The following is a 6,066-nucleotide window of genomic DNA, read 5'->3' as shown; positions in this document are numbered from 1 at the left end:
CTCGGAGGCCTCTAGGAATGGGTTTCTAATGGTTGCTTATTCTCCTTTAACCTACAACAAGTGTAGTCTCAAAGATATGTTGTCTTTATTAACTTCACCAAGAGAGGGTTATGCCTGACATGTACAACCAAATTGGTACAACCTGTTGTTAGATCTTACCACCTCAGTTGATATTTTTGGGGCTCAAGAGCCTTCGAGTTAACAAGAATATCGATGTGAGTTTTGACTGTCGATTTCATTAGGAGGCCAAGCTCATTAGAAAGCTATCCTCATCCAAGGCTAAGCTCAACAGAAGGTTGATCTCATTACAAAGCCAAGGTCATCAGAAGGCTAATCTCATCGGAAGACTGAAATATCATTATCTGGGCACATGGTGGTAGATCATTATCTGAGTTTGTGACACTCAGTTTACATTGGCCTCTAGTAGATCTGACTCTTCATATTATTCGCTAAGTCAACTTAATCCAGAACTGCTAGTAAGTAAAGCATTAATTTTGATTATTTGCCAATCTTCCTCAATAGAATCAGAATTTACGTTGATTTCTGGTCGGCTTGATTACTGACATTCAAGGTATGGCACTCAGTTCAGATATTTACTGATATCAATTATTTCACATCAATCTATTATCGATATGCCATCAGAAGTACGAATAGTTATCTGACAGTTATCATCCAGTTCAGTCGTAACTGTCTTTCAGTTGTATTCCAGCTCATTTGCTACGAAGGCAGTCGTCTCATGATCTCTGCACAGCTGGCCATTCTGTTACAATAATCCAACAGCCTAACAATTTCTAATGGTCTAATAGATCTCTAATGACCTAAACAGCCTTTACTTAAGACCTAAGCAAGTTTCTTCTATAAAAGAAGGATAAGGTGCTCTCCGAAAGATAAGTCCATATCAAGCGAAGAGAGCAGAAACAAAACTCTACCAGTTTCCTCCAAAAAAATCAGAGTTCTCTCCACTTTTCTTCATTCAAACTCTAACTTCTTGCTTTCTACTTTTCTATTTCCTCTACCTATTCTCAAGGTTCCGACTGACTTAAGTATCGGAGGATATTAAATCGGAGTGCATTCTATGATTTTAGGACTTCTTTTGTAGGTCTTATTCGCAGTTCACGTCGGTGTAGCTCTTAGCTCTCCAGCTCGATTCAACATCGACCTCATCTTTGGAGTTTTGCAGCAATAGCTAGAAGGAGAGTACCAAAAATTTTTTAGTAGAAAATGGTGAACAAAAAAGCACCAATTCATCCTCTGCCTACCACATTCTCTTCTAGAGATGCTCAAGAAGTCAATCAACCATCAATGACTATTGATCCTCAGCAATTCAACCTTTTAGTTCAGCAAATCCAAGTTCTTACTGCTGCGGTACAAAAGCTTCAATGCACCACAGAGTAGCAACTAGAGACAATTTCTCAAGAAACTTTCTCTCAACACAATCAACAACCAATTCATTACAATCTGCCTACTACTGGGATCATCAACATAATGTCAAATCTTGATGGAGATTGGGAGGCAGATGAAAGTTCTTCCCCAAAAAGGCAGCACACTGATAATGAGCCTTCAGTATAGTTTTCTTCAATATCTTAATTCTTATCCACAAGAGATCAAATCTCTACAATTAAGTTGAAGCATCTTTTGTCAAAATGAAGTCATGAAGTCTGATCAAATAAGGACAAGAAAGCCTATCCAAATGAGATATCTATTTGAGGAAACTCAAGTTCCAACTTGAGATTTTAAGACAATACACCCTTAAAAGGGAAGGAGATAAAATATCTTAAGATGAAACTCATCTGATATATGGGAGACCTAATCTGCCCATAACGACATCAGACTGAGGCTTCATGATTGACCAAATTGAGGTCAGATAATGTTCATATTATAAGGGGACGACATCTTTTGTCTCACATTAGTTGTGAGTTAAGAGAAAGTATGGCTAGTATGGATTGAAACTTTCTCTCTCCCCATAAAGGATAAAATCATAAGCTTCAAATGACTAAGGCTCATTGAAGCCTAAGGCTCACTAAAGCCCAAAGATGGTCATGAGCCAAAACGGACAATACCTCATATACATGGGAGCAGAGTTAACCTAATCATCCGAGCCATCTAACCCCTTGACCACAATAGTTCATTATAAATATAATCATTTAAGTCCTATATAGGATAGTTAAACCCAAATCAAAAAAAAAAAATCTTCAACAAAATTTGAGGTTGCCTTGATAAGATTCGAGGTGGAAGAAACTAATCTCGACAGGATCCGAAGTCATCAAAAATCATCTACAGCCATCGTTGGCAAGATCCGAAGTGGAGGAAGTCAAGCTTGACACTATCCATGGTCACCTAAAACTTTTCATCAGGATTCGAGGTAGAAGTCACCGGCAAATACACATTAACAATCTATATTGAAAACTTATCGAAAGGGATACAATAATTCACCTGAAGAACCAAGCAAAATAAAAGGCCAACCACATTAGGAGGTCGATCTCATCAAAAAACAAAGCTCATTAGAAGGGCTTATCAGAAGGGCCATCAGAAGGGGACCGACCTCATCAGGAGGATTTCTATCGATTTTTGACTTGTTTTACAGATTTTCTTGAAGACTTGCCAGATCGGACATCCACCGACCTCCAGCTCAGCTTCATTCGATCTCATCATCTCAGATCTTGAACCTTGTAGGTGGAAGGTGAGGAATTGTGTATTTATCTATTTTGACTAATACTGTTAGTTCGATTTTGGTCCGAAGTGATGCAGGAATACAGAGATCAATTTATTATACAAGTAAATTACTTTGAGATGTTGAAACTCGATATTCTAAAACTGAAAAGATGATCTATGCCTTTATTACATCGGCAAGATGGCTCCGACCTTATTTTCAAGCTCATTCTGTCATAATTTTGATTGATCAACCTCTGAAATCTATTCTACAGCAACTTGATACTTCAGATCGAATTGCTAAATGGGCCATTGAATTGAGTGAGTTTGATATTTATTATCGTCCTTGATTTTTATTAAAAGCTCAAGTGTTAGCTGATTTTATTGTTGAATGCTTTATTCTCGATGAAGAATCTATCTTAAAAAGCTTCAAAAATATCAATACAGACTCTTTCTAGATATTGCATGTTGATGAAGCCTTTAATTCAAAAGAAAGTGAAGTTGGTTTGATTTTAGCTAGCCCAAAAGGTGTTATTATTGAACACGCTCTAAGATTCAATTTTGATATCTCAAATAATAGAACAGAATATGAAGCATTAATTGCAGGCTTGAGATAGCTAAAGAGCTTAATGTTAAAAAGCTTAAAGTCTTTATCGATTCTCAACTTATCGTCGGTCAGGTACGAGATCAATTTGAGGCTAAAGATTTTACTTTATCTCAATATTTACATAATGTGAAAGAATTATCAAAAAATTTCGAAGATTTGGAGGTTATACAGATTTTTGATCGAAAAATATCCGAGCTGATGCTCCATCTCATCTAGCCACATCGGATTTTTTTGAACTCAATTCAAATATTTCTATTGATATTCTTGAAAAGCCTAGTATTGAGATTTTGCTTATTGTTCAAATTGATCATAAGCCAAGTTAGATTGATCCATTGCTTATCCAGATTACTTATTGTCCAAATATTACAACTCTCGGGTGAAGCCTAAAATTTTTCATAAAGGTGATCCAGTTCTCCGACGAGTTGAAGTTTCAAAGCCAACAAAACAAGAGAAACTCGCTTCAAACTGGGAAAAGCTTTATCAGATCACGGAAGTAATTCACCCAGGAGTTTATCGAAATGAAAATCTAGATGGTACGACCATCTCAAAAATATGGAATGCTAAAAATCTCAGAATGTATTATCAATGAGATCTTTTCAACAAAGAATTCAATTTTTGTCCAAATAAAGACAGTGTTCTGGCCAAAGTTTCTGTTAAAGAATCTTTCTTCATCTAAACCAAATTGGTAAAAGACGATCTTTGGATCGAGAGCCAATCTTCAGATCAAGCTTAAGCTCTGAAAGAGCCAAGAAGAAAAATCGATCTTCGAATTGAGAGCTGATCTCTAGATCGAGCTTAAGTCCCAAAAGGATCAAGAAGAAAAACCGATCTTCAGATCGAGAGCTGATTTTTGAATCGAGCTTAAGCTCTGAAAGAGTCGAAAAAAAGTCAATCTCTGGATCAAGCTTAAGCCTTGAAAGGGTCAAGAAAAAAAATCTGATCTCCAAATCAATTCAAAGCCTCAGTGGGCCAAGTTTCTTTGAGGACCAAAATATCGATCTCCGAATTGAGATAAGTCCTAATAGGATCAAAAATTCGATCTCCAGATTGATTTAAAGCCCCAATGAGCTAAGTCTCTTTGAAGACCAAAAAATCAATCTTTGGATCGAATTAAGTCCTAATAGAACCAAAAATTTGATCTTCAGATCAACTTAAAGTCCCAATGGACCAAGTCCCCTTGAGGATCAAAATACTAAAAGGAATATGTCCTACAAACCAATCAAAATTTATATTTTGATGAATTTTCTTTTTAATCTTTCAGACTTATGTAATTGATACTTTATAAATAAAAGATATTTTTCATCATATGCTGCATCTTACTTTTGTAATGATTATAATGAACTTCATAAATTAGGACAATGGCTTTAGGGTTATGATGAGATCATACCTATGAGATCTAAAATTCTAAAAATTTTGATTTAGAATATTTTAGTCATAGGAGCATTGAGTAGGAGATTAATATTTTGGATAGACTAGTACTTCCTATGTATGCTCGATGGAGAGGGTGGCTGATCTCATAAGCTACTTATACGAGATACTAATACAAAGATGTAGGTGCTCATTAGAAAATGAGTTCACTGAATTGATCTGACTTAAGAAATATCGTATGAAATCTACTTACCTGTCAAAAGATATTTTTTTATAATAGTTATGCATGTAATCCTTTGACTTGAGACTACTATAGAACCTTGTATACATGAATCCATATTTTGGTTCATACTCATTCATGACTTAGTCATATACGGGGTGATCTAGATATGATAGAATATGTATAGAGATTGTAAGTAGGTCAACATAGAATCGATCACTCCTGATAAGAGGAGATCACATCCTACTTGCTCTGATCGATTGATAATTCAAGAAGCCTTTGATCAAAGCAGAATAAAAATTAGAATTTTTTTAAATATTTTATTAATTAAATCATCATTAAATATTAAAAAATATGAATATGATATTAAATTTGACATCATTCCATATCCAGAGTCATATTCGGGATGCAGGAAGATCATAGGATTGAATTGCATGGTAACTTTTTATTGAAGGATATTTTTGATATTTTTATCAAAATTTTATATCTTTCAGATAGACATAATACATTGCTAGATGTCAATCTTATCTTGTGGATTCGATCGCCAATTAGAATGGTTCTAATTGCTGAAATCAGGTTAGCTCAATTGGATCTAAATTAGTTAGATTAAATTCTAATCAAATTAGATTGATTTGTACTTGGATCTACTGCTAGCTAGATATGGAACTCAATGGGTTACACATAAAAAAAAAATGATCAGGGGTCTAATTGGATTAGATCATGTTTGCGAAAATTGACATGCTAACACATGTTGCAAATCCTAACTCCTTATTTCAAATTGGGTTCGAAATTGATTCCAGATTGGACTAATTAAATCTAAATCAATTCAAACTAATTTTGGATTTGAGTTAGGTTAACCCTTGGTACCAGGGATTTGGTGCCATATAATCAGATCCCCATGCATCAAGAATTTTTCTTGCACGTGGTATGCATTTTTTGTGCGCAAGACATGAGTTGGGATCCCATAAGATGGGATGCCCCTTCCTCATCTTTATCCAATGTTTTGATGGTGAAATAATTTTTTTGAGAATCATGATTTAATTTTGAGTGTAGAAGAGTCCTTCTGTGGCTAAATCACCTTTTGGTTTAATCGTGAAAATTGGTTAAAGTTTGAAACCTTGCTAAATCAATCCATGCACCAATATAGAGTCCAATCTGTTAAGGACTCTAATCTAAATGTCACGCCACATCTTATCTCTAATTTTTTTCCCACACCAGCTCT

The sequence above is a fragment of the Elaeis guineensis genome, chromosome 6 (assembly GCF_000442705.2).
Source record: "Elaeis guineensis isolate ETL-2024a chromosome 6, EG11, whole genome shotgun sequence".
Taxonomy (NCBI): domain Eukaryota; kingdom Viridiplantae; phylum Streptophyta; class Magnoliopsida; order Arecales; family Arecaceae; genus Elaeis; species Elaeis guineensis.
This window is presented reverse-complemented; position numbering follows the sequence as displayed.